The sequence below is a fragment of the Lithobates pipiens genome, unplaced genomic scaffold (assembly GCF_037356315.1).
Source record: "Lithobates pipiens isolate NorthernLeopardFrog02 unplaced genomic scaffold, aLitPip1_a1.2 Scaffold_25, whole genome shotgun sequence".
Taxonomy (NCBI): Eukaryota; Metazoa; Chordata; class Amphibia; order Anura; family Ranidae; genus Lithobates; species Lithobates pipiens.
The window spans coordinates 27061843-27081734 of record NW_027507787.1 but is presented as its reverse complement, the minus strand read 5'-3'; the positions used below and the strand labels follow the sequence as shown (position 1 = coordinate 27081734).

General features: G+C 43.7%; 1 protein-coding gene across 2 annotated transcripts in view; it reads left to right on the top strand.

Moving 5' to 3' along the window:
- RNLS (renalase, FAD dependent amine oxidase) overlaps window positions 1-19892 on the top strand; it is a 239694-nt gene that overhangs the window by 43079 nt on the left and 176723 nt on the right. The gene's annotated exons all lie outside the window — the stretch shown is intronic.

Sequence of the window (19892 nt, the reverse complement as noted above, 5' to 3'; positions counted from 1 at the left end):
TCAAAATAATACCTGAAGATCTGTTGTTAGTTTCCTTTTTACTGGTTTAAAATGTTGGCTGGTATAAGTAAAATAAATATACAGTACCGTACAAAAGTTTGACGCAGGTGTGAAGAAATGCTGTAAAGAGTGCTTTCAAATATATATATATATGCAAAGTGAGTGAACAGTTCTTAATCAAATCAATATATGGTTTGTAGGAAAAAAAGTAGTGTTCAATTAACAATTATATCAAGCAGGTGCAAATGACCACCAGTTTCATGTGGAGGTTGAAACGGTCATTAATCGAAACAGAAAGCTGTGCAGAAGGCTTAAAACTGGGTGAGGAACAGTCAAATTCTGCTACTATGGTGAGGTTGTGAATGACCGTTTCATGTCACGGGTCATACACCATGGCAAGACTGAGCACAGCAACAAGACACAAAGTAGTTATACTTCATCAGCAAGGTGTCCCCAAGGCAAAGATTTCAAAGCAGACTGGGATTTTTCAAGATGTGCTGTTTTAAGCTCTTTTGAAGAAGCGCAAAAAAACAGGCAATGTTGAGGACCGTAGACGAAACGGTCAGCCAAGAAAACTTAATGTAGTAAATGAAAGACACATCATGCTTACTTCCGTTCCATATCAGAAGATGCCCAGCAGTGGGACGCAGGTAAACCCATCTACTGTCCGTAGAAGTCTGGCCAGAAGTAGTCTTCATTGAAAAATTGCAACCAAAAAGCCATACCTCCGACGTGGAAACAAGGCTAAGCGACTCAGATTTGCTGAAAACATACAGTCATTGTCATTAAGAACTATTTTCAATGTAAATAACAACAAGGAGTCCTGGAAGTGATAGTTTGGCCCCCACAGAGTTCTCTGATCTCAACATCATCGAGTCTGTCTGGGATTACATGAAGCAACAGAAGGCTTTGAGGCAGCCTACATCCACAGAAGATCTGTGGTTAGTTCTTCAAGATGTTATGGGCGGCACAGCAGTGTAGTGGTTAGCACTCTCGCCTAGGAGTAAAAAGCGTCGCTGCTTCAAATCCCAACCATGGCACTACCTGCCTGGAGTTTGCATGTTCTCCCTGTGCCTGCGTGGGTTTCCTCCAGGTACTTCGGTTTCCTCCCACACTCCAAAGACATGCAGGTAGGTTAATTGGCTTCTGTCCAAGATTGGCCCTAGTATATCAATGGGGACCTTGAATTGTGGGCTCCTTGAGGGTAGGGACTGATGTGAGTGTGCAATGTACAGGGATAGGGACAATTGTAGACACTCAGGTTGAACTGGATGGACTGGTGTCTTTATTCAACCTTACTAACTATGTAACTATGTTTGGAACAGCCTACCTGCCGAGTTCCTTCAAGTAAGTGTACCTAGAAGAATTGATCCTGTTATGAAGGTAAAGGGTGGTCAAACCAAATATTGATTTGATCAGTGGTGACCCGTCCATACGCCCCTCTAACCTTTGTGTCTGGGCCCTAATCTACATGCAGGGTGTCAGATGCATGGGTTCCAATGTTTTTTTTTTTTTTTTTTTTGAAGCATGTAATTTGAGCCAGTGGCTCTAATTGGCTTCAAAAAAGGGTGGGCTCGGGCGAAGGGAGGGGGAGGTGGAGGTGGAGGTGTAAGTGTGGGGCTGGCCAGCCAACGGGGGGGGGGGGGGGGTGGCTTTGCAATGTCTTGTTTGCCCCCCCAAAAAAATATACAGCACCAGCCGCCACTGGATTTGATTTGGATTTTTTATACTGAGAGAGCATTTTATAGGCTGCGTTGGTATTAATAAATATCAGGATTGAACTGTATGAGTAGCTATTTAAGTTTAACTACCTGAAGAAGATGCCCTTGATTCAAAAAGATGATGGATTTTTTTCATTTTATAACATGATTGGTTTTACATGAGTTTTAAGCTAATAAACTTCTGTCCTTTAGTAAGGCACAAAAATGTGAGCTGTGCATGGATATGAATTGATATTACTGATTGAAGATGCACTGTACGTGCTTGCAGTGTTAGGCAGTGGAAGGCCAGATTGCTACCTTATTCTATTTTGTAGGAATGACATCATGTCCCACTTAGATTTTGGTATAAATATAATATGGACACTAGGTGGCAGTAATGAAACATCTCATCCCAAGGCCTACGTGGAGGAGGAGAAATTAACAGTTGCATACACAATAGAGTATTAATTTCACTAGGACAGCAGATTTGAAAAATGTATAAATAGGACTAAAAATGTCAAGGTAAATTGCTTTCATTGCACTTAAAATGAACAGTAAATATGTGATGAATTGCTTGAGAATACCTTCCTTACATTTCTTGTACTTGCTATAAAAAATTATAGCAGAATGGATTTATTAGAAACTCGCTCTAAAAGTACTGAAATTGTCATTGCTGACCCTCCACCACCCTCTACAATGCCTGTTGCTTGGCTGTGGAGCTGAGAAGTGTGGCTTTGTTGCTGTTTGTGTCATCAAGCCAGAACAAACAATCTGATGTTGCTGGATCCATTATGGTTCTGGGTCAGTGATTTAGAAGGTATTGAAAATGGACACAATACTGCAGTCTGCACTCAGATCTCTCCTCTCACTGTACAGGTCCCAGCGTGGTCTGCATGCAGATCTCTCCTCTATGTACAGGTCCCAGTGTGAACTGCACTCAGGGTTCTCCTCTGTTTACAGGTCCCAGTGTGGTCTGCACTCAGGTCTCCCCTCTCACTATACAGGTCCCAGTGTGGTCTGCACTCAGGTCTCCCCTCTCACTATACAGGTCCCAGTGTGATCTGCACCCGGGTTCTCCCCTGTGTACAGGTCCCAGTGTGGTCTGCACTCAGGTCTCCCCTCTCACTGTACAGGTCCCAGTATGGTCTGCACTCAGATCTCTCCTCCCAGTGTACAGGTCCCAGCGTGGTCTGCATGCATATCTCTCCTCTATGTACAGGTCCCAGTGTGATCTGCACTCAGGGTTCTCCTCTGTTTACAGGTCCCAGTGTGGTCTGCACTCAGGTCTCCCCTCTCACTATACAGGTCCCAGTGTGGTCTGCACTCAGATCTCTCCTCTCAGTGTTCAGGTCCCAGTGTGGTCTGCACCAGGGACGTGTGGTGAGGTCGGTAGCTGGTGAGGCACTGGCTAGTATCGGAGCCGGATACACACAGGTTACATACAATGCAAATGTTAGAGTGAGAGCAATAATTCTAGCACTAGACCTCCTCTGTAACTCTAAACATGTAACCTGTAAAAAATAAAAATCTCCGTAGGCAATGCTTTTACAAGTACCGAGGTTTAGTGTGCAAATACTGCGTAACAACATAAAAAGTTGCAACAACCACCATTTTATTTCCTAGGGTGTCTGCTAAAAAATGATATGTAATGTTTGGGGATTCCGAGTAATTTTCTAGCAAAAAAATTATGATTTGTACATGTAGTAGAGAAGTCTCAGAGTTGGCCTGGGTGACAAGTGGTTAATTACAATAAGTAATATACAAATAATTATTATATATTGTTTTTAAGGTAACGATATTTTCAAAAACTGAACACAAGCAGGTGGCTTAGGCCGCGTACACACGGGCGGATTGTCTGCCCAACTTAGTCCGCTGAACCGTGTTTCAGCGGACAATCCGCTCGTGTGTGGGCTTCAGCGGACTTTTTCAGCGGACAGTCTGACGGACTTAGTCTTTCGGAATTTCCGTAATTTTGTCCGTCCAAACTTGGTTTTGTCCGTCCAAACTTGGTTTCAGCGGACAGTCCGCTCGTGTGTAGGCAAGTTGGACGGACTAAGTATGGCGCATGCTCAGAAAGAATTTACACGGCCGAAGGTTGCATTGCAGTGTATTGGACGTCGTTTTTCTAGTCCCGTCGTACGTGCTGTATACGTCATCGCGCAAGCTTTCAGCGGACTGTCTGTTCATCGTGTGTGGTCAAGTCCGTTCATTCAAAAGTTGAACGGACTGTCTGTCGGATTGTCTGACGAACTTAGTTGGGCAGACAATCCGCCCGTGTGTACGCGGCCTTAATGGACAAATTACCGAAGTTTGAAGTTATAACTTCTAACCAGTAATTTCACAATAAATAGAAAAATAATTAATATGTTATAACATATAGCATAATAATATATGATTGAGCTTGATTAAAACAGTACCTTTTCAGTAGGCAGCAGATTCTCATTCTCCCTCTTAACGGTTTGATAAAAACATGGTATTGTGGGTAAATCTTATACCCATAAGCACATGCTTTTTGCTTCTAGTTAAGAGGGTTGCGCTGGAAGGGAGCATGTCTTTTAGACACATGCTCCCTTCTATGACACTACAGTGAGAGGACAGCCTCAATTGCAGCACTTTTTTTGGACAGCTTGTTCCAATGGTACTTTACCATTGGTCCAAGGCTCCAAGCTGTCCATCATTAAGCTCAGTGCTTCTGAAGTGAGAGACACTGTGAGCTCATCCTCTCAGTCTGCTGCAAACAGAGTGTACCAGCTTGTATTTAAAGTGGTTGTAAACTAAATTTTTTAACTTTTACCTACAGGAAAGCCTATAATAAGGCTTACCTATAGGTAAAAAAAATATCTCCTAAACCTGTACGGTTTAGGAGATATTCCCCTCGGTATGCGCCGCTGACTGCAGCGGCGCATGCGCACAAGGGGATTCTCGGCCTGAAAATCCGGCAGTGGCCGATCGGCCGGAATAAAATCTCCCGCGCGCATGCGCGGGAGTGACGATATCGCGGCTCCGGCCACTCACAGTGCCGGAGCCGCGATACCCGGAAGAAACGCTGAGGGAGCATGTCAGCTCCCTCGGCGTGGATCGGGCCAGATGTCGGGGCCTCGTTCGAAGGTAAGTAATTCATAATGAGCTAGTATGCGGTGCATACTAGCTCATTATGCCTTTTGCTTTGCAGGTTTAAAAAAAATAATAATTGCGGGTTTACTACCGCTTTAACCACCGGCTTATAGCAGAATAAAAGCCGGGAAGTGGTTCAGTTATTCTGACTGGGCATCATATGATATCCAGCAGGATAACAAGCCAGCACGCACCTGCGGGGGCGAGGCGATCGGTGGTGGTGTGTGTCAGTCTGACACACTGCATCGCCTATCGCGCCAAGCTGTGACCAATCAGAGCTGATCACAGTGTGAACCAGGAAGTGCCGCTAATCAGCTTTTCTTGGTTCACGCTAAATGGGAGAGCCGATCGGCGGCCCTCCTGTCAGAGGGGTGTGTGCACTGATTATCAGCACTATGATTATCGGCGCAGCCCCCATCAGAGGTGCCCACCACAATGCCAGTCAGTGCCCACCCAAATCGCCAATTGGTGTCCATTAGTAACACCTGTCAGTGCCCTTCACAGATGCCCATCAGTAATGCCAGTCAGTATCTCCTCATCAGTGCTGCCTATTGGTGCATATCAGTGCCGTCTATCACTGCCCATCAATTCTACATATCAGTGCCCACCAGGGCTGCCTCGTCAGTGCCTATCAGTGAAGGAGACAACAAAATTTTATAACAGAAACAAAGAAAAACTTTTTTTTCAAAGATTTCGGTCTTTTTTAGTATGTTTAGCAAAAAAAAAAAAAACCCAGTGGCGATCAAATACCACCAAAAGAAAGCTCTATTTGTGGGAAGAAATTTATAAAAATTTAGTTTGGGTGTGGTGTAGGATGACCGCGCAATTGTCATTAAAAATGTGACAGTGCTGAAAGCTGAAAATTGTCCTGGGCAGGAAGAGGGGAAAGTGCCCTGTATTGAAGTGGTTAAACTAGCCGCTCTGTATATAACTTCTGACGGGCTGCACAAGAAGCTCCATATCTCTGGAACTATAGGTGGCAGGAGCCCTAAATTTTGACCTGTGGTGGGGTCAGACCCCCTGCCGAGCTGCGATCCCCGAAGCTTGATCATTTTTTTTTTTATATTCATGGCTCTGCCTCACCTGACTCCCCTGACTGCATGTCCCTGGTCTTTACTCAGGTCTCCCCTCTCACTGTACAGGTCCCAGTGTGGTCTGCACTCGGGTCTCTCCTCTCACTGTACAGGTCCCAGTGTGGTCTGCACTTGGGTCTCCCCTCTCACTGTACAGGTCCCAGTGTGGTCTGCACTTGGGTCTCCCCTCTCACTGTACAGGTCTCAGTGTGGTCTGCACTTGGGTCTCCCCTCTCACTGTACAGGTCTCAGTGTGGTCTGCACTCGGGTCTCCTCTCACTGTACAGGTCCCAGTGTGGTCTGCACTTGGGTCTCCCCTCTCACTGTACAGGTCTCAGTGTGGTCTGCACTCGGGTCTCTCCTCTCACTGTACAGGTCCCAGTGTGGTCTGCACTCGGGTCTCTCCTCTCACTGTACAGGTCCCAGTGTGGTCTGCACTCGGGTCTCTCCTCCCACTGTACAGGTCCCAGTGTGGTCTGCACTCGGGTCTCTCCTCCCACTGTACAGGTCTCAGTGTGGTCTGCACTCGGGTCTCTCCTCTCACTGTACAGGTCCCAGTGTGGTCTGCACTCGGGTCTCCTCTCACTGTACAGGTCCCAGTGTGGTCTGCACTCGGGTCTCTCCTCTCACTGTACAGGTCTCAGTGTGGTCTGCACTCGGGTCTCTCTCCTCACTTTACAGGTCCCAGTGTGGTCTGCACTCGGGTCTCTCCTCTCACTGTACAGGTCCCAGTGTGGTCTGCACTCGGGTCTCCTCTCACTGTACAGGTCCCAGTGTGGTCTGCACTCGGGTCTCCTCTCACTGTACAGGTCCCAGTGTGGTCTGCACTCGGGTCTCTCCTCTCACTGTACAGGTCTCAGTGTGGTCTGCACTCGGGTCTCCTCTCACTGTACAGGTCCCAGTGCGGTCTGCACTCGGGTCTCCTCTCACTGTACAGGTCCCAGTGTGGTCTGCACTCGGGTCTCCTCTCACTGTACAGGTCCCAGTGTGGTCTGCACTCAGGTCTCTCCTCTCACTGTACAGGTCCCAGTGTGGTCTGCACTCGGGTCTCTCTCCTCACTTTACAGGTCTCAGTGTGGTCTGCACTCGGGTCTCTCTCCTCACTTTACAGGTCCCAGTGTGGTCTGCACTCGGGTCTCTCCTCTCACTGTACAGGTCCCAGTGTGGTCTGCACTCGGGTCTCTCCTCTCACTGTACAGGTCCCAGTGTGGTCTGCACTCGGGTCTCTCCTCTCACTGTACAGGTCCCAGTGTGGTCTGCACTCGGGTCTCTCCTCTCACTGTACAGGTCCCAGTGTGGTCTGCACTCGGGTCTCTCCTCTCACTGTACAGGTCCCAGTGTGGTCTGCACTCGGGTCTCTCTCCTCACTGTACAGGTCCCAGTGTGGTCTGCACTCGGGTCTCTCTCCTCACTTTACAGGTCCCAGCATGGCCCAGCCTTGTGTCTCTCTTCTAGCTGTATCTGTCCCGATTTGACTTTCACTTGTGGCTATCTTTTCACTATGCAGTTAAACAGACTTTAAACAATTATTTAGCTTGCAATTAGTTGCTCAAGGTTTTAAAGCGTAAAGGTCGGTATGTCAGCCTGGCAACTGACACTTTTTAGAAAAAAAAAAGCTTGGCACTGGCAGCCTCCTTGTGGCAGATATCATCCATGTAGGTGGGATGGGGATTATATCTGTAAATCAGGCATAGTTGTGTATGTGTTTGTGTATATATTTTTATGTGCATATTTGTACTTGCAACTCTGCCCAAGCAGAAGGCCGCCTTAGATGAAAAGTGCTGCAGACACCTGTATCCAGCTGTTATGTTTTATGCTTCGCATCCTGAAAGCTTGAATCTTTTTTCCCAATGTATGGTTCCCATTAAAATCAGAAAGTCCTTGGAAGCATGGCTTTGTTCTGCATAGCTTTTCTAACAGTGCGTTTATATGAAAGAAGATTTTGGGTAAAGCTGTGACATTTCCCATGCTGCAGTATGCCAAAAAAGTACATCATCATAACAAAGCCCTCCCTATTAAGGTGTGTAATTCTCCTTTTCCTATTAGGAGAGTGGCATTTAATCTGAAGCAATCTATAGAGGCTTAGTGCAGATGTAACCCCTAACTATATGGGATTTAGTTGACTAAAGCACTGTGTATTAAAAAATAAAATAAAATTGTAATTCAAAAAACACTTTCACCTTTTTTGTATTCTTTGTTGTATCCCAACACTGCTGACCACCTGCAGCCTTTTTGCATCTACTCCTGTCATGCATACAGTTCTGCAAATGCTGCACGCCATTTCTCAGGGCTGGTTTCACTAAGGAGATAACACAAGAACATGCCTATGTAGTGTGCGTTAGAACAGAGGTTTGTGACTTCCATCAGATACCTGTATGACAATGCACACATGTTTTGAGTCTCCAGTCAGTCATGCTGACACATAATGCAGAGGTATGGTCCCTCCATTGTCAAACAGGAAACCAGGCTAGAGCAATGATGTGCAGCCAAGCCTGGAGGGAGTCTGGGGAAACAAATGGCAGTTATAAGGCGTAGGGTTTTAGATTTGCTTTAAAGGGTAACTCCAATTTCATAGAGGGAAAAAAAAGCATAAAAAAATAATATAGCATACACACAAGCCATATTGTACACAGTTGGTGTGCATAACCCCTCCAGAAATTACATTTCTAGGGACATACCTGTCTTGTACCTCTGCACTAGGGTCAGGCATCCTCTGCAATAAACAAATGTAAAAACGTCAGGAACCAAAAGCCTAACAACATTTGACCTAAATAGCATAAAACAGAAGCCTAAGAACAGCCAGCCAGAGAAAAGTGTTAAAAGAATGGGTTTTATACACACCTAGGTCGATCCGGTGCTGCATCTGTTCCCCACTGCTCCAAAGACTGGGGATCGCTGAGTTCTCAGCAGAGTGGATTTGATTTAAATCAAGTCGATTTAAATCATGATTTAAATGACTAGTAAAAAGGCTTGATTTAAATCAACTTGATTTAAATAATAGTTTTTAAATAGCAACTGTCATCTCTGTCCCACAGCGGCTCCTCCTCTGACCCGCTGTTGACTCACCGACGGTCCCATTCACTTTAACGTGGCAGCTATTGATGCAGCAGCAGGCGAGTGGATGCCCACTAACAGGCACTACCATGATGGATCTGAAATGACAGGTGCTCTTTAAATGTAAGGACTTATTCTTGCTAGTAGTTAGAATCTTTAATATTTGCAAACAAAATGAAGGTTTCCTATTTAGAATAATAAGCTGTCAAGTTAGTAAAAAAGCGATATCAGAACTGATTCAATCATACAGTTTGTAGTGTACATAGATTTACAAAACAATGGGATAAAGGAATATTTCTGAACTTTATTTTATCTCATTGTTGCTGTGAAATTGCGTGAATGCATCAATGCAGTGCATGTTATCTCAGCTTGCAGAGCTTGGATTCATTGAATACGTTTACCAAAAAATGAGAATATTGCAGAATATACAGCCTCATGCTACATAACTAAGCCCCATTTCATGCTAAATAAACTAAATTATTAATGTATCTTGAATAGAAAACTATCTTTTTTTTTTTTTTGCAAAATGTTTTTTATTACACTTTTCATTAGCATACAAAATTAGCCCAAACAGGGGCAGTTCTTCTGTTGCTGCAACATACCGCAACAGGGCACAACATACAACATAAACAAACTAACTTATACTATAACCCCAATGTGGGGAGAGGTTCAGTTCAGGAGACTCTGTGCTCAGATTGGTACCAACAGGATAATGCAACATGAGAGTAGTTGGGTCAATATACTAACATATAAGAGAAGTCCAATTGGAATAGGGGAAAGACTCCGTGAAGTGACTGGTGTAAGAGTGATTAAACCAATTCAGGTGGGATGAGGGTCTTGCTAGTCAGGTACACCCGAGTATATCGACTTGTCTGTAGACTTTAGAAAAATAAATGGGTACTCTTACCGACTGTGTTGGACTCACACGGTCTTACGACGGCTGAGTCTGAAAGGCTTGCGGTCCTGACCTAGGACCAAAGGATGGATCAGTGAAGGTCCGTCAAGTTGGTGAGGAAACTCCAGACAGCTGTAGACCACACGATGTAGCTCACGAATGGAACGCCAGGGTAGTTTCTTGTCCAGCTCAGACGTGACCCGATCAGCACAGATACCCCCAAAAATGGGGTAGAAGATGTTGTGGGTTTTAAGCCAACAGAGGAAAAAGAAAAAGAAAGCTCCACATGGTGCGGGTCAGACGGTCTTAACCGGCAAATTTATTTTGGAAGTCAAATAATTCAGTAAAATTTAAGACTTAGTGATCACATAAAGTAAATAAAAGAATAAAAATAAAAGCAATGTGGGGTGCCAACAGCTATCCCGACGCGTTTCGACATAAATGTCTTCAACAGGGGCATGCCTTTTTGCTTTTATTTTTATTCTTTTTTTTTACAAAAAAAAATCGATTTAACCACTTCAGCCCTGAAAGATTAGGCTCTGCTCGATGACCAGAGCTCTTTTTACAATTTGGCACTGCGCTGCTTTAACTGGTAATTGCACGGTCATGCAATGCTGTACAAAAACAAAATTTACGTCCTTTTTTCTCCAAAAATAGAGCTTTCTTTTTATGGTATTTGATTGCCTCTGAGATTTTTATTTTTTAATTTTTTTTGTGATATAAACGGAAAAAGACTGTCAATTTTGAAAAAAAAATCATATTTTCTACTTTTTGTTATAAGAAAAATCCAATGAACTAATAAATACATCATACATTTAGGCCAAAATGTATTCAGCCATATGTCTTTGGTAAAAACAAAAAAATGTCAGTAAGCGTATATTTATTGGTTTGCGCAATAAAGATTTTGAAAAGTAGACACCCCAAGCTATTTTCTAAGAGGCATGGTGAGTATTTTGCAGCTGTCATTTGTTTGAATGAAGAAAGAAAAGAAAAATGTATTTTGTTTTTTGTTTTTTCAATTTTTAAAACTTTGTGGCCAAAAGCAAGATATGTAAAATACTCAACATGCCTCTCAGCAAATATCTTGGGGTGTCTACTTTCCAAAATTGAGTTATTTAAAGGGGGGGGGGGGGGGGTTGGGCTATCTTGACATTTCATGGCCTGAAATCACAATTTTACGCCCTTAGAAAGCCTGAAGGCGGTAATTGTTTTTTTGGGTCCTGTATGTGGCTATGCTCCCAAAAAGGCTCACGTGATCTCTCTCTACTCAGGAAAAACAGCAGAATGGATTTTGGGGTGTAATTTCACATATGCCCATGGCATGTTTGAGTAATATATAATTTAGTGACGACTTTGTGCAAAATAAAATGAATAAAAATAATTAATTTGTAATTTCCCCGCAACTTGCGGAAAAATATAAAATATTCCATGGACTCAACATGCCTATCAGCAAATATCTTGGGGTGTCTACTTTCCAAAATTGAGTTATTTGGGGGGGGGGTGTGCTATCTTGACATTTCATGGCCTGAAATCACAATTTTACGCCCTTAGAAAGCCTGAAGGCGGTAATTGTTCTTTTGGGTCCTGTATGTGGCTATGCTCCCAAAAAGGCTCACGTGATCTCTCTCTACTCAGGAGAAACAGCAGAATGTATTTTGGGGTGTAATTTCACATATGCCCATGGCATGTTTGAGTAATATATAATTTAGTGACGACTTTGTGCAAAATAAAATAAATAAAAATAATTAATTTGTAATTTCCCCGCAACTTGCGGAAAAATATAAAATATTCCATGGACTCAACATGCCTATCAGCAAATAGCTTGGGGTGTCTACTTTCCAAAAAGGGGTTATTTGGGGCTATTTTGAACTGTCGTGACATTTTATGCACAACATTTTGAAGCTTATGTCACACATCACCCACCCTTTTAACCACTTGAAGACAAAGCCCTTTCTGATACTTTTTGTTTACATGAAAAAACATTTTTTTTTGCAAGAAAATTACTTTGAACCCCCAAACATCATCATAAATTGGAGAGTGCAAAATGTGGTGCAGCTCTGCATAGAAACCAATCGGCTTCCAGTTTTTTTTTTGCTAACTTTAATTGAACATGCTGAAGTTAGCAGCTGATTGGCTACCATGCACAGCTGAACCATGTTTTGTGCTCTCTAGTTTTAGTAAATCGACCACAAAGTGCCCAGTTGAAAATTCCTCACTATTATGATGTTCAGAATTACTTTTGCCAAAATGTATAGATCAGTTCACAAAAGATTTGCAGATAATTCATTGGCTTTCTGGGCATTGTGTGTGATGGCTCCTTTGTTTTCCCAGAATCAGACATTGGCTGATTGTTCTGCTTTAGGCCCACCTTTTGAGGAGCAGCATGTTTCTCGTCAACAAATATAAAGCAGACCTAAGTAAATAGCTATTCCCACATTTGTGAATTCAGTTTTTTTTTTTAAATTCTGTTCTGTTTCTTCTGACATTCAGGAAATGTAATTCTGGTCTCACTGGCTTAACAGCTAACCTTTTAACAAGTACAGCTGACATGATTTATAAACTTTCTGGCAGGCTTAATTGGGTGAGCCCAGAGCACGTGTGTACGCTTTTTAGGTCATTTGGTTGACCTCTGATTAAAAGAAGGCTGTTCGGGTATATGTCAGGATGTTTTCCATCATGCTGAAAAATTTAATGTGCCACGTAAAGCCAAGTGTCTGTTTTTCATTGAGAAAATCCAGAAACCGCCAAAGTCAACAGACAGCAAAGCCTACAGAATGGCCATGGCAGACTGGTGCTTTTTTCCAATGGGCAGAGTTTGGTGTGTTTGTCACAGGACCACGCTCATTAGGACGCCTTTCATGGAAATTTTAATTCAATGAGAGGATAAAAGTCAAGTTTCAGACAGATGTGTCGAGAGAAAAAGAAAGCATTGGCATCAATCAATGCACAATGAATCAAGTATTTTAAAGATTTCTTTATTTTCACTTCATTTTTGCTATGCTATTCTATACTAGTTTTAATAGTGATAAATATACGAAGCAGGGTTAAAAAATGTAACTCAATATTGTGAAAACACAAAAATCTATTTAAAGTGGTGGGCCAGCGAAAAAAAACAAAATTTAAAGTCAGCAGCTACAAACACTGTATCCGAGGAGGGGAAAATTAGAGATACACTTATCGGTGTAACGCCTTTTCAATGAGTCTTTCAGGACAGCACCGTTACCCACCCAAGGATTGTATGTGTTAAGAAGTTCAGGATATAGGAACATCAGGAGTATGGAGCTTAGTATGACATATTCTTGTGCCTCCACAGCTGGCCGGAGGTACTCATGGAGAACTGAGGGGCCAGAAGGCAGTGGGGCTTACATCTTCTTGGCTAAGGCGGTGTTTGCTGTAACGGGAGGAGCCAAGGTCTCACTATGGTGGCTGTCCTGAAAGACTCATGGAAAAGACATTACCGGTAAGTGTAATGCCGTGTACACACGACCGGACTTTACGGCAGAAAATGTCCGGCGGTCTTTCCGACGGACTTCCGAACAAACGGACTTGCCCACACACAAACGGCATAAGTCAGTCGAAAGTCCATTTGCTTTAAAGGTGATGACGTAAGTCGGGACTAAAAAAGGAAGTTCAATAGCCAGTAGCCAATAGCTTCCCTTGCTTCATATTTGGTCTGTCGGACCAACATACAGACGAACGGTTTTCCCGAAATCCGTCAGATTTTTTTTTGAAAAACTATTGGATTAGCCCACACACGATCAGAATGTCAGACGGACTAATTCTGTTGGACCTAGTCTGACGAAAAGCCCGGTCGTGTGTACGCGGCATAACTCATTTTACATATCATTAAATCCGCAGCTACATTAGAGCTTAGAGAATGTGGTGAAATGTCACTTTGCGATCATGTGCAAGGAAGATGATTTGGATGAGGGGTGTCACCAGAGATTCACTTCATTCACTGAGCTCTGTGGAAAATGTGCACAGTATATTTGCCTTTAGTAAATGAACCCCAGTAAAATCAGCCCTACTATTGCATGGGTGCGTGTGTTTTGTTTTTCTTTTGTGCTTCGCTCATATAAGTCTCTATGTTCATTTAAAAAGGAACTTTCTATGATGGATGCAGCTGTAACCGCATGCTACTTCTGGGATCTCTCTGCCCCACTATGTAACCTTGTCACTACTCATGTAATGCCTTTGCTTTAGCAGAGAAAGATCATCTATATAATCAAACTTCTACCAGTTCTAATTGCACAATAATAGCCACTACTTCACACAAATTGCAGAAAAACAGTACTATTTCTTATTAGGAATGGGTTATTATAGGTTATTAAACACACTGGAAAGTGTGTCTATTGATTTCTAAATGGCCACTATGTGTTCTTTTGCTCTGGGGCAAAATCATCCATCTGCCTGGTTTCTTTAAAATTATTCACACTGACACAAGAGAACATAGTGCTTAAACAGAGCTAATTAATTGATTTATCATGTTCATGTGTGTTAGTGGCTTTTTTATATATACTATTTGTGTGTATATCAAGAATTCCACCAGGTCATATATTTGTTATAGGGTGTTAATTATCCCTCCCGCAAACCAAACTGTAACAATATCGCATTATAGTAGTGGTGCCTCATATTAGTTTGTGATTGGTTTCTAAATAGAAGCTAACTTTACTTTTTTACATTCTGTATATCTAAAATATGTATACTATATTTATATATTTCTCTACTGACAAGATACAAAATGCAGGGATGTGCTTTAGGCCTCTTTCACATGGGACGGATCCGTGATGATCCGCCGCGTGGACATCCGCTTGCTCAGCGCGGGTCGCTCCGTCTATCCCTGCTGAGCAGGAAGATGACAGGTCTGTCCCTGCACACTGTGCAGGGACGGACCTGTCAGAGCGCCACTCTCCCCTATGGGAGATTGGATAACAATGGACCGCAGAGTCTGTCATCACCCGATCCGATCCGCAGACGGATGGAAAAGTAGTTTCCTCCGTCGCACTTTAGGATCGGAGCGGGTCGGATGTCAGCGGACATGTCACCGCTGACATCCGACGCTCCACAGAGGTCTATGGAGCATCCGTTCAGGTCCGCCTAAAAAACTGACAGGCGGACCTAAGTGGATCGTCCGTGTGAAAGAGGCCTTAGGGATGCACCAATGGCGTTTTTTCTTTTTTTTTACGAGTACCGATACTTTATTTATTTTTTGTGTACTTGCCGATATTAATTACTGATACCTACCACAACTGTTTTGTGTACACTTCAGCTGTCAGCAATGTTACAAAGCATTGAAAAGTTATTTATAATTGAAATACATAAATTTCTTTAAATTGTGTGCTTGTTTTTCAATGTGAAATGTCTAAATATATGTTAAAGGTCTAAAAATAATAGTGAACAAAGCAAACAAAATGTTTTAATTGTTAATAGTTTGTAAAATAGAATTGAGCAAAAAAAAAATCTGCAGGAAAATTAAATGGAGAATTAAGGCTGATTACAGTAAATGAACGGTTAAACAGAGGAACGTGTGCTCCTTCTTCTTTTTTTTTTTTTTTTTTTTTTTTACGGGTTGCTTTAACCACTTGCCGCCTGCCCACCATCAAATGATGGCGGTGCGGCTCTCTTTCTGGGTGGACGTCGTATGACGGCACCCAGAACGGCCGTTTTCGCATGCAGCCTCACAATCGCAGGTGCACTGTGTTGCTAGGCCACGGCGTGGCCCGATCTCTCTAAAGAGCCGTGGCCCTTTAACCATGTTTGGCTGTATACAATCACAGAGATGTCGGTAATCGTCTCTCCTCGCCTCACATTGACAGAGTGTAAGGGAGGAGAGCCGATCAGCAGCATCTCCTCACAGAGGACATCTAGGCATGTAATCAGGGCATTGATGATCAGTGCCCTGATTACAATAAAGCTCCACCAGTGCCAGCAATCAGTACCCTTTAGTGATGCCAGTCAGTGCTGGCTATCACTGCTGCCCACCACTACCTATCACTGCTGCCCATCAGTGCCACCCATCAGTACCGCCTATACGTGTTGCCTATCTGTGACCACCAGTGCCGCCTATCAGTGCTTATCAGTGCCACCTATCAATGCCCATAAGCAAATTCATGCCTCCTCATCACATTGCCCATCAGTGAAGGAGAAAAATTACTTTTTTTTTTCTCGTACATCAGGAGACAGAGTCTCAGTAATGATGGGTTATATAGGCTATCATTAGGTGATTGGACACTGGCACACCCTAGACAGGAAGTTCAACCCCCTATATAACCCCACCCCTTACTGGGAGTACCTCAGTTTTTTCCGCCAGTGTCTTAGGTGTTGGGCACGAGTAAAGATGTGCTCTGCTGAGCTCCGCTGGAATACCCTCACTGGGGCTAGCCATGCAACCGGATCTATACAAGGTGTCTTTTTCCTGGCTGAATTGGATGGTACCCGAGCCTGGTGTTCAAACTAACAAGGTTTTAGGTGTAACATTTCTCTTTTTAGAAAGCTGGACCCCAGGATCCAGTATCTGTTTTTTTCAGCCATATTCCTGTCTGGGTGCTTTACAGGCCCAGAACCACAGATCCCCTATTCAAGGGGCCCCAGTCTCTGAAGGTTTTTCTCTAAACAGAGTCCACCGTGAGAGGTGAAGATTGGGTCTATTACACAGAACCCTGCAGCTGGATAAGGTAAGGGAGACTTCTTAAGAATTTTTCTAATTCTAGTGGGTTTCTCCTTTAAGTAAATGTATGCTATGCCTAAAGTTGCCACTGGTGGCTGTCGAGCACATGCCTTTCATGCCTGATCTGTCTGTCTCAGTGTCCACGCTGTATGCTCCTCCAGCCATGCTCCAGGTAGGATGTGAGTAGGGTTTATTTTCCTTCAGGGATTCTCCCCCTATGGCTTAGGGGGCCAGGGTGAGCCTGAGAAGGGAGCGGTAGTATACCACAACACCCGCCACCGTCTGCCGCTGCCACCGCCATTAAAGGGGGCTTCACTCCCACCGTCCCTTCTCTCTCCTCCACCCCAGCCTCCCCTCCATGCTGCCCAAGAGATCAGAGCCTCCGGTCATGTGGGAAAGGCTTGTTTTTGAAAAAAAGGGGGAGCGAAATGGGTGGTTGGAGGAGGGGGGGGGGGGTGGAGCGTTCATGCAATGTCGGCATGGTTAGATGCCCACATTGATGGCTACTCAAGCTATAAAGTGCACTCTTTTTCAGGTGCACACGGCTTATGGAGGGACACAGAACAGACGGGCGCATGTGAGTGGGGGACACAGGCATTCCCAGGCAGCATTTACTAGCATTTGGTAGCAGCAGCAGTTGCTGAACTACATTGCTCAGCAGTCAGTGCATTTTTTGTGGAGGTTTTTTCCTAAACTATAAATGGATTAGAGGAAAGATTTAACCACATCTTCACTCAGTGGAAGAAAACACACTAGGTCTCCTTCTGCCACCCAGGACCCTCAAACAGAGGAACTCTGGGGAAAAAGGAGAGGAATGCCCCTCATAAGACCAGGATGAGACTGATGATTCCACTTCTGAGGAATCAAGTGGAGAAGAGCCCTCTTCAGCTTCTCAGGATGAGAAGGTGTTCGTGCAAATTCTTGCTGGATTGGTCTGCTCCACATTTAAGTTGCCCGTATCTGAGTCAGTTAAAGAGCCCTCCTCTTGTTTGGGTTCACTGAAGCCTCCTCAAACTGCACATGACTTTCCTGTTCATAGTTTACTGGAAAAGCTTATTCATTCTGAGTGGGATCACCCAGATAAACATTTTTTCCCTCCTAAAAAGTTTTCAACACTTTATCCTATGGAGGAAAAATTTACTAAGATGTGGGGTATACTGGCGATTGATGCCGCCATATCCTCAGTAAATAAGTCTGACTTGTCCTGTTGACAACGCTCAGATGCTTAGGGATCCAACTGATAAAAAAATTGGAATTCCTGTTTAAAAAACATTTTCTTCTTGGCAGGTTCAGTGGCTCAACCTGCAGTGGCAGCAATTGGCGTTTGTCAATACTTGAGAGACCATGTCAAAGTTTTACCTAAACAGCAAGCCCGGGAGTTATTCAACCTACCAGCGGCTTTGTGTTTTGCTGTTGACGCAATCAGAGATTCTATCATCCATACCTCTCGCCTTATGCTTGGGTTGGTATACGCATAGTATGGTTGAAAAATTGGTCAGCCGAATCACCATGTAAGAAGCTCCTGACTGGGTTTCCTTTTCGTGGTCCAAGACTGTTCAGGGAGGATTTGGACAATTATAGCCAAAGGATCTCTAGTGGGAAAAGCACCCTTTTTGCCAGTTAAGAAAAGGAGTAAACGTCCCTCCTTTAAACGGGCTCTTTCTCCAGTGCCAGGGACATCAGCCTCCAGGCAGTCACGATGGCCTCCTCTGTTGGGCTCAAAAGTTAAATCTCAAAGTCAACCCCAGGGACAAAAGAAGTCCTGGGGGAGGAAGTCAACAAGACAAAATGGTAAGGCCTCCTTATGAAGGGGTGCTCCCGCTCGCTCGAGTGGGGGGACGACTGCTAAAGTTCTCAAGGGTCTGGCAGGAGGATTTTCAGGACAAATGGGTCGTCTCCACAATAACTCTAGGTTACAAACTAGAGTTCCGAGAATTCCCTTCTCCTCGTTTCCCCAAAGACCCAGAGAAAAAGAAGTTTCTCTTTCTAGCATTGGAGGGACTTTTGTCGCATAAAGTTGTTGTGGTAGTTCCCACACAAGAGCAGGGATTGGGGTTTTATTCAAACCTTTTCATCATCATTTCATTCAGATCTCAAATATCGAAACAGATTCCTAAAAGTTTCTAAAAGTCCTAAAAGGTCCTTTTTCATGGATTCAATCCAATCAGTCATCTCCCTCCTTGTACGATGAAAGCTTCTGGCGTCAATAGACATCAAGAATGTGTACCTGCATGTACCTATTTTCCTTGCTCATCAAAAATATCTGCATTTCGAAGTAGAAAAATGCCATTTTCATTTGTAGCTCTGCCTTTTGGGCTAGCCACTGCACCTCGGGTGTTTACAAACATCTTGCCTCCTCCTCTAACCAGATTAAAGTGGTTGTAAACACCCCCCCCCCCCCCCCCCCACACAACTTTGTCCCATGTAAATCAGCATAAAAAACCCCAATGAACACTGCTTGTAGATATCTCCTTACTTGCTTAGTATTGTTGTAATCCTTTTTGTTCTTTAGAATGAAGTCACTGAGCATGCCCAGATCTCCCCTGATTTACGACACACTCTCTGTGCTTATCTATCTGTTATCAGGACTTCCTACGGCACAACACTAAACTCCCAGGAGACTTCAGAATCATTCAGAACTTGCTCCTATACACCATGTGACCATGTGACATGACATGCAGTGTAAACTTGGCCATTACTGCAGTCTTATCAGCTGAAGCTGATAAGGCTGACAAAGGGAAACATTAGACATAGGCACAAGTAAATACTATGAAATAAAACAAGTCGGCTATGAACAGGGAAGCAGGGTTGCAATAGAAACATTGGATTGAGAAGGAGGCTTGGTTAACAGTACAGGAAGTGCTGAATGTAAGGGCGGAAATACACTCCACTGTAGACTCAGAAAACCATACTTAAGATGGCGCTGCCTAACCCCTGGAAACAACAAGTTTTTTAAAGTTTCTTTAAACAGTAAGTAATATGCGATTTGGGCTGGATTACAGTGGCTATAGTCTGATAATTACTTATTATAATGGACTAAATGAAGAGAAGCATCAGAGTGGGAGAGTTTACTTCCTCTTTAAGATCCCAAGTTATAACGCTAATAGCGTACCTAGACTACGTGCTCTTGATAGATCAGTCGGTAACCCGCTTGTACCAAAACTTGGTCACCACAATCAACTACCTGGAATACCTAGGTTGGGTCCTCAACCTAGAGAAATCTTCTTTAAAACCAGTAAGAAGACTAGAGTATTTGGGTCTGGTCATAGATACAGCCCAGAAGAGGGTATATTTACCCCTAGGCCAAAATCTGTGCCATAATGAGACTGATTCAGGTAGTCGGAGCAAAGAAGGGACCTTCTATTCACATTTGTATGAGGCTGCTGGAG